Source organism: Triticum dicoccoides, chromosome 3B (genome assembly GCF_002162155.2).
Source record: "Triticum dicoccoides isolate Atlit2015 ecotype Zavitan chromosome 3B, WEW_v2.0, whole genome shotgun sequence".
In the NCBI taxonomy this organism is placed as follows: Eukaryota; Viridiplantae; Streptophyta; class Magnoliopsida; order Poales; family Poaceae; genus Triticum; species Triticum dicoccoides.
The window spans coordinates 354,280,465-354,290,190 of NC_041385.1; positions in this window are offsets into that span (position 1 = coordinate 354,280,465).

A 9,726-nucleotide genomic window follows, 5' to 3' on the forward strand; every position below is an offset into this window, starting at 1 on the left:
TTCAATGGGTGCACTCAAAATTGTTGGTATTTCAGTTGTTTGATCACATGACGCATTCATGACAGTATCAAGATTCTCTAAAATAGGTGTTGTGCTCAAATCACCAGGTAACTCAACACATGATGCATTCAAGTTAACTAGGGATGCATCATTCTCATGTGAAGTTATATCATCAGTACCTTTACTGTTACCTTGTCGCAAAGACGTAGCTGATGTAGGTACAGATGTAGACAATGCGCCATACTCTTGAGATGATGTCACACTCACAATCCGAGATGGGGCTGCTCTAGTAGGTGCAACGTTGGAGGAACCAACCGGCGGTGGTGAGCATGAACTGGAATAGTAGTTGTTGTAGTCACCCAATGCATCCTCCTGTAACTGTCTCTCAAAGGTACAAGCACGAACATACATACCAGTAATGCAACAAGGAATATGCTTTGCATGAATATCATGGTTCAAACCACCAAAAAATCTATTCATTATATCATCCTCAGATTCTTCTATGTCACAATGATGCATATAAGATTTGAACTCTTGGTAGTAAGCATGAACAGTGTTGTTGCCTTGTTTAAATTGTTCAAATTTGCGAAGCAATTCACGATGATAGTAAGGAGGGAAAAATTGTTATCTCATTACATCTTTCAAATGTTTCCAAGTTGTGGCTTGGTTATCAATGTTTTTCTTACAATGCACACTCCACCAAACAGAAGCAAAACCAGTAAATGCTCTAGTGGCAGCTCGTACTCTCTCAAGTTCATAAAAGTCATGGTGACGAAAAACTTGCTCTACTTCAAGCTCCCAAGCTAGATAAATAGCAGGATTAAATCTACCCTCAAATGACGGTAAAGAGATAACCTGACCATGTGCTTGTGTGTGTTGTCCCAACTCTCGTGATGGTGAAGATGTGTCCATCGTCAAAGAACTTCTATCTCTGGAACCTGTCATGATTAGTAGAAACAAGAAACAAAATTCGAAAATAATGTTCCTATGAACTACTAGGATGTGGTTGTGTGCTCACAGTAAAGCAAATATCAATATCTTACAAGTTCTTACCATGCGGCAGGTGGTGACAGGCAACCAGCGGTGTCAACTAACTCTTAAGATTGTGTAAAGTGATTGCCAGGGGAACGTACGAATACACGGTGTAGAAATATGTGGAGCTGGGTTGGCTATATATGGTAGCAAAAGATTAGCAATAATCAATTCAAAGATGCAACGTTGAATAAACACTCAACGACGGTACTGTGCTGGTCCTAGGCTAGACCGGACTAGAGACGCGAGCCTAGAGCACTAATGAGGTCACGACGTAGCATAATTAGCATCCATGAAGGATACTAAGTAGCTCTGGAAAGCAAGATATAAGTGAAGATCACAACGCCAGTAAAGATAATGATGAAAAACAACTGCCAAGCAGGATATGGAACAACTCTCTCTCCAATTTTCCTCTTGGAAAGTTTGAGCCAATTTTCTGATAAATTTTCAAAATAATGCTACTAACTCAAGCTTTCCAATGCAAAAAGAATCACTCAATTCCGAATTGATATGAGGAGTCAAAGAATTCTAAAACTGGCCTGAAAAACTGGAACAAACTGTATGCACGAAGTTCCGAGGGCAAAAAGACCTATTTAGAAGTTGATTTTGAGGTGCCAAATATTGAACTAGCTTCTGCAACTATTTAGATGCGGCTCATCGCTAGCTTTCATTTGAGTACTCGCGGAGCCAAAACGGACTTCGTATGAGAAAGTTATGCCTGTTTTACTAAACAGTGCACAAAACAGATTCCAATCCGAATTCAACTACGAGATTGAGTCTAGATAGATCCAAATTTTGTTTTTTTTCTTCTCTTTTTTTTCCTCACACTTTTTTTTCTCTGACTTTTTTTTTACTTTTTTTTCTCTCTTTTTTTCTCCTTCTTTTTTTCTCTCTCATTCCAAACAAACTAGATAAGATGCAGATTGGATCAAGCGAAGATGTGAACGATCTCAACTATGACTATGACAATGAACGGTGGGTAGCACGTGGTGGAAACTGATGGATGGATTGTGGACAGCGGAGGAATAACGATGCAGCGGCAGCGTGACTAATGTGAACAGAACTCGAAACTCTAAACAAACTAGACACTAAGACCAGCAACTCGACACGACGATGCAACTGATAATTCAATAATGCATACAATGAAAAGAAAATTGCAAAGGCTCAGACTGGCTTGGACAAAGGATGAATAGATCTAACTTTTTTTTGTGGCTTTTTCTTGGACAATAGGTAAGAAAAATAAATCTAATCTAGGAAAACTGGAAATTCTCACCGAGCAACCTGACAACTGATACCACTTGATAGAGGCACGGTGTCCCGATCTTTCGATGAGATGATAACTATCGATTTGGTGGAGTTGACTTTGACGATCCGACTACAAACATGCACGATGTTGCGCCTTAGCAATCGCTAAACCAACTCCGAAAGGTTATTGACCACGCCGGAGCACAATCAACCTGACCACGAAGGTTTATTCCTGCAAGCAATCGAAGAACAAGCAAGAATATGATAAAAGCAATCTGAATATTCCGAGTATATATGAAGTATTGATAAAGGTGGGGATCCATAAGCGGTCTTGGTCTGGTCGTTGGACACAAACAAAGTACACGAAGTTGCAATGGCTAACTTTTAACTAAACAAATCCCCAGGGAAAAGCTACTAGATGGATCTACTTATATAGGAGCAAGGGGTGGCGGCCAAGGAGGTGGGAGGACGTCCCAAGTCAACCTAAAACTAACCCTAGGTCGTACAAGGCCAATGGGCCCAAGTGGAGGTGATGTAAGACCTTTGGACTTGTAGTTTGACTCGGATTCTGCTGCAGCTTCAGATTGTTTCATCCATAACTCAATGCTCCGGATGGAGTTTTAGGTGATTCCAATTGGGTTGGAAAGATCATGAAATCTAGTTTCCAACAAAAAAAGAATCACCCAATTCAGAGTCCAGATGAAAGAGTTCTTGACGTTTTGAATCAGGTGTGTCTGTGTAGTACGAATCTGAGTCCAGAACGTGAGAGACTTGGACTCTATATTCTCTTGGGCCAAAAGTGACGTGAGAGAACTTTTTGAACAGCAAGTAAACATCTCTTTCTCCCTTATCTTCATATGTGGATTGTACAAATGTCCCATACACCTGCAATTAGACATGGCACAAAAATTTGTGAAGTATTTTTGTCCTGGATGACATAAATAAATTATTGCATAGTTTGCATTAGAAATCACCTCACAAATATACATGTATGCAATATTGTTGGTAGTATCCAAGGTAGTCATGTCCTCATCATTGTCTCGCCAACTATTACTTCTACTACTACGGCTAACGGTTAGCAATAAAGTAAAGTAATTACATGGCGTTTTCAATGACACGCAGGTCGTACAATAAATTAAGACAACTCCTATGGCTCCTGCCGGTTGTCATACTCATCGACATGCAAGCATGATTCCTATTACAAGAAGATGATCAATCTCATACATCACATATTTCATTCATCACATTATTTTGGCCATATCACATCACATAGCATACCCTGCAAAAACAAGTTAGGCGTCCTCTAATTGTTGTTGCATGTTTTACGTGGCTGCTATGGGTTTCTAGCAAGAACATTTCTTACCTACGCAAAAGCCACAACGGTGATATGCCAACTGCTATTTACCCTTCATAAAGACCCTTTTCATCGAATCCGATCCGACTAAAGTGGGAGAGACTGGCACCCGCTAGCCACCTTATGCAACAAGTGCATGTCAGTTGGTGGAACCTGTCTCACGTAAGCGTATGTGTAAGGTCGGTCCGGGCCGCTTCATCCCACGATGCCGCCAAGTCAAGATAAGACTAGTAACGGCAAGCATATTGAACAAACCAACGCCCACAACTACTTGTGTTCTACTCGTGCATAGAATCTACGCAATAGACCTAGCTCATGATGCCACTATTGGGTAACGTAGCAGAAATTCAAAATTTTCTACGCATCACCAAGATCAATCTATGGAGAGACTAGCAACAAGAGAGATAGGGGAGTGCATATTCATACCCTTGAAGATCGTGCAACGGAAGTGTTACAAGAACGTGGATGAAGGAGCCGTACTCGTAGCGATTCAGATCGCGGTTGATTCCGATCTAAGCGCTGAACAACGGCGCCTCCGCATTCAACACACGTACAGCCCGGGGACATCTCCTCCTTCTTGATCCAGCAAGGGGAGAGGAGAAGTTGAGGGAGAACTCCGGCAGCACGACGGCGTGGTGGTGGAGCTCGTGGTATTCCTGTAGGGCTTCGCCAAGCACTAGGAGGAGGAGGAGGAAGAGTTGGAGGAGGTAGGGGATGCGCCAGGGAACGGGGTAATGCAGCCCTCCCACCACCCCCCCTCTATTTATAGGGTTAAGGGGAGAGGGGGCCGGCCGCTCTAGATCCCATCTAGAAGGGGGGAGGCGGCCAGGAGGGGAGGCTTGCCCCCCAAGCAAGGTGGAGGCGCCCCCCTCCCCTAGGGTTTCCAACCCTAGGCGCCTTGGGCCCTTGGGGAGGGGCGCACCAGCCCACTAGGGGATGGTTCCCTCCCATATTCAGCCCATTAAGTCCCCCGGGGCAGGTGGTCCCACCCGGTGGACCTTCGGACACCTTTCGATGGTCCCGGTACAATACCGATAACCCCCGAAACCATTCCGGTGACTGAAACTGGACTTCCCATATATAAATCTTCACCTCCGGACCATTCCGGAACTCCTCGTGACGTCCGGGATCTCATCCGGGACTCCGAACAACCTTCAGTAACCACATACAATTTCCCATAAAAACTCTAGCATCACCGAACCTTAAGTGTGTAGACCCTACGGGTTCGGGAACCATGCAGACATGACCGAGACGTTCTCCGACCAATAACCAACAGCGGGATCTGGATACCCATGTTGGCTCCCACATGTTCCACGATGATCTCATCGGATGAACCACGATGTCGGGGATTCAATCAATCCCGTATACAATTCCCTTTGTCAATCGGTATGTTACTTGCCCGAGAATCGATCGTCGGTATCCCAATACCTCGTTCAATCTCGTTACCGGCAAGTCACTTTACTCGTTACATAATGCATGATCCCGTGACTAACTACTTAGTCACATTGAGCTCATTATGATGATGCATACCGAGTGGGCCCAGAGATACCTCTCCGTCATACGGAGTGACAAATCTCAGTCTCGATTCATGCAAACCCAACAGATACTTTCGGAGATACCTGTAGTGCACCTTTATAGCCACCCAGTTACGTTGTGACGTTTGGTACACCCAAAGCATTCCTACGGTATCCGGGAGTTGCACAATCTCATGGTCTAAGGAAATGATACTTGACATTAGAAAAGCTCTTAGCAAACGAACTACACGATCTTGTGCTATTCTTAGGATTGGGTCTTGTCCATCATATCATTCTTCTAATGATGTGATCCCGTTATCAATGACATCCCATGTCCATGGTCAGGCAACCATAACCATCTATTGATCAACGATCTAGTCAACTAGAGGCTCACTAGGGACATGTTGTGGTCTATGTATTCACACATGTATTACGGTTTCCAGTTAATACAATTATAGCATGGACAATAGACAATTATCATAAACAAGGAAATATAATAATAACCATTTTATTATTGCCTCTAGCGCATATTTCCAACACTCCATGCATGTGTCCAGACTGTGAGACCAATATGTTTGAAAATTCCTTCCAATTTACTGCACATGGAATTAACTCGCACACAAGTATAAAAAATATGATTTTTCAAACTGTTATGGTTAGCTGTTGCATGCACATGTAGTTCAAATTTGAATTACGGTCATTAAATGGTTAGAAAATCACTTCAATGTGTTTCAAAGGTCAAATGACCCCTGGAAATTTCCAAATTTTGACATGACAGTTGTATTAGTGCACGTTAACTATAGAAAAATTAGAAGGCCGTAAGAGGAAGCTGTCACCCATTCGTCATCAAACATGCATTGTTTCCTGTAGGAACCACGAGCCTTCTAGTGAGTTGCTTCGGTTTGTGAGAGTTGTGTGTCCAAACTTTCTTCAAACAGGCCAATTTTTTACCACATCATCTTGGTGGCATGACATTACGTCAAACAAGGTCTCATGTGTTTCTGATCATTTTTTATTTTTTTGGAATTTAAATGCCATGGCACTCCATGCATGTGTCCAGGCCGTGACACCAACATGGTTGAAAATCCCTTTGAATTTAGTGCACATGCAATTAACTCGCACATAAGTACACAAATATGACTTTTCGAACCGTTATGGTTAGCCATTGCATGTAGATGTAGTTCAAAATTGAATTACGGTCATTAAATGGCTAGAAAATCACTTAAATGTCTTTAAAAGGTCAAATGACCCCTGGAATTTTCCAAATTTTCACATCATAGTTGTATTAGTGCATGTTAAATGTAGAAAAAATTGAAGGTCATAAGAGGAAACTATCTCGCATTCGTCATCAAACATGCATTGTTCCCTCTCGGAACCACGAGCCTTCTTGTGAGTTGCTCCGGTTTGTGAGGGGTGTGTGGCCAAACTTTCGTCAAACATGCCAAATTTTTTACCATGTCATCTTGGTGGCATGACATTACATTAAGCAAGGTTTCATGTGTTTTCGATCTTTTTTTAATCTTTTTTAATTTAAATGCCATGGCACTCCATGCATGTGTCCAGGCCGTGACACCAATATGTTTGTACATTCCTTCCAATTTACTGCACATGGAATTAACTCGCACACAAGTACACAAATATGATTTCTCAAACGTTATGGTCAGATGTTGCATGTAGATGTAGTTCAAATTTGAATTACGGTCATTAAATGGCTAAAAAATCACTTAAATGTCTTTAAAAGGTCAAATGACCCCTGGAATTTTCCAAATTTTTGAATGATAGTTGTATTAGTGCATGTTAACTGTAGAAACAATTCGAAGGCCGTAAGAGGAAGCTATCGCCCGTTAGTCATCAAACATGCATTGTTCCCTCTCGGAACCACGAGCCTTTGAGTTGCTCCGGTTTGTGAGGGGTGTGTGTCCAAACTTTCGTCAAACGGGCCATTTTTTTACCACATCATCTTGGTGGCGTGACAATACGTCAAGCAAGGTTTCATGTGTTTCTGATCATTTTTATTTTTTGGAATTTAAATGCCATGGCACTCCATGCATCTGTCCAGGCCGTGACACCAATATGTTTGAAAATTCCTTCCAACTTATTGCACATGCAATTAACTCGCACACAAGTACACAAATATGATTTTTCAAACCGTTATGGTTAGCCATTGCATGTAGATGTAGTTCAGATTTGAATTACGGTCATTAAATGACTAGAAAATCACTTAAATGTCTTCAAAAGGTCAAATGACACCTGGAATTTTCCAAATTTTCAAATGACAGTTGTATTAGTGCACGTTAACTGTAGAAAAAATTTGAAGGCCGTAAGAGGAAGCTATCGCACGTTCTTCATCAACCATGCATTGTTCCCTCTCGGAACCACGAGCCTTCTAGTGAGTTGCTCCGGTTTGTGAGGGGTGTGTGTCCAAACTTCCGTCAAAAAGGCCTATGTTTTACCACATCATCTTCGTGGCATGAAATTACGTCAAGCAAGGTCTCATGTGTTTCTTATCATTTTTTTTATATTTTGGAATTTAAATGCCATGGTACTCCATGCATGTGTCCATGTCGTGACACCAATATGTTTGAAAAATCCTTCCAATTTACTGCACATGCAATTAACTCACACACAAGTACAAAAATATGACTTTTCAAACCGGTATGGTTTGCCATTGCATCATGTAGTTCAAATTTGAATTACGGTCATTAAATGTCTAGAAAATCACTTAAATGTCATTAAATGGCTAGAAAATCACTGAAATGTCGTTAAAAGGTCAAATGACCCCTGGAATTTTCCAAATTTTCACATGATAGTTGTATTTGTGCACGTTAAATGTAGAAAAAAATTGAAGGCCATAAGAGGAAGCTATCTCTCGTTCGTCATCAAACATGCATTGTTCTCTCTATGAACCATGAGCCTTCTAGTGAGTTGCTCCGATTTGTGAGGGGTGTGTGTCCAAACTTTCATCAAACATGCTAAATTTTTCCCACATCATCTTGGTGGCATGACATTACATCAAGCAAGGTTTGATGTGTTTCTGATCTTTTTTCTGGAATTTAAATGCCATGGCACTCCATGCATGTGTCCAGGCCGTGACACCAATATGTTTGTAAATTCCTTCCAATTTACTACACATGGAATTAACTCGCACACAAGTGCACAAATATGATTTTTCAAACCGTTATGGTTAGCTGTTGCATGTAGATGTAGTTCAAATTTGAATTACAGTCATTAACTGGCTAGAAAATCACTTAAATGTCTTTAAAAGGTCAAATGACCCCTGGAATTTTCGAAATTTTCAAATGACAGTTGTATTAGTGCATGTTAACTGTAGAAAATTTTTGAAGGTCGTAAAGGAAGCTATCGCTCGTTCGTCATCAAACATGCATTCTTCCCTCTCGGAACCACGAGCCTTCTAGTGAGTTGCTCCGGTTTGTGAGGGGTGTGTGTCCAAATTTTCGTCAAACATGCCAAATTATTTACCACATCATCTTGGTGGCATGACATTACATTAAGCAAGGTTTGATGTGTTTCTTATCTTTTTTTAATTTGTTGGAATTTAAATGCCATGGCACTCCATGCATGTGTCCAGGCCGTGACTGTAAGTGATTCTTGTGCCCCTTAGTGATTTTGGTGTATTGAAGACCTATAGGTTCAGGGACCAACGTATGTCTTCAGGTGAAGACTTTGGTTTCCCTGAAGACTTTGAAAGTGAGGAAATTGGTGTGAGCTTGAAGACTTGGATATTCATGCGAGGACTGTGAAGCATGAAGACTTTTGTTTTCACAGTTTCATTTTCTCTTTCTTGAGTAATAGGAGACACCATACTGTTAAAGGGGGTCGAGGTAATATTAAGGAAACACTTTCCATGTGATGCTCATCTCAAAGCCTACACCTACCCAATCCTTTCGAGTGAAGCCATTGGAAATCTCATACAATTCAGTAAATTTCTTTAGTGACAGAGACGAAGATCTTCTGGTCTCTAAGGAATCTTTTCTAACTGAGGAGTTAGGAATTCGCCAGTGCGGATTACCTACATAGTGAGGAACATGATAGCCCTGAGGAATTTCATAGCTCAAATTTCCGACCGTTGTTGTGCTGCGCGCCAGCTGTCCAAAATATCCTATCCACCTAACGGTCATATCATTGAAGGGAATTTATGTCTTATCATGTCGGCTTGCTCCCTAGGCTATAAATAGCCGCCCCTACAACCACTAGCTGGTTGGTTGCTCCAAGAGAAACTGACACTTGTCATTGATAGCATCCCATCCTCCGAGGACTTTGAGCGAAAATCATGAAGTGAGGAAAACCCAAAACCCAAACACCTACAACGCAAAGCGATTGAGCATCACTGAAGAGATTGTTCCTGTGTAGAACCGACGCTTGTTACCTTTGAGGATTGTGCATCCTCCAGACGGTTAGGCATCATGCTTTAGAGCGTCCAAGAGGAATTGTGGATCGCCAAGTGACCAAGTCTGTGAAGGTTTGGAAGTCACCTGAAGACTTACCACAAGTGATTGGGCGAATTCTGTGTGACTTTAGCTCAAGGAGAATATGGTGAGGACTATGTGTCTGGGACTGTGT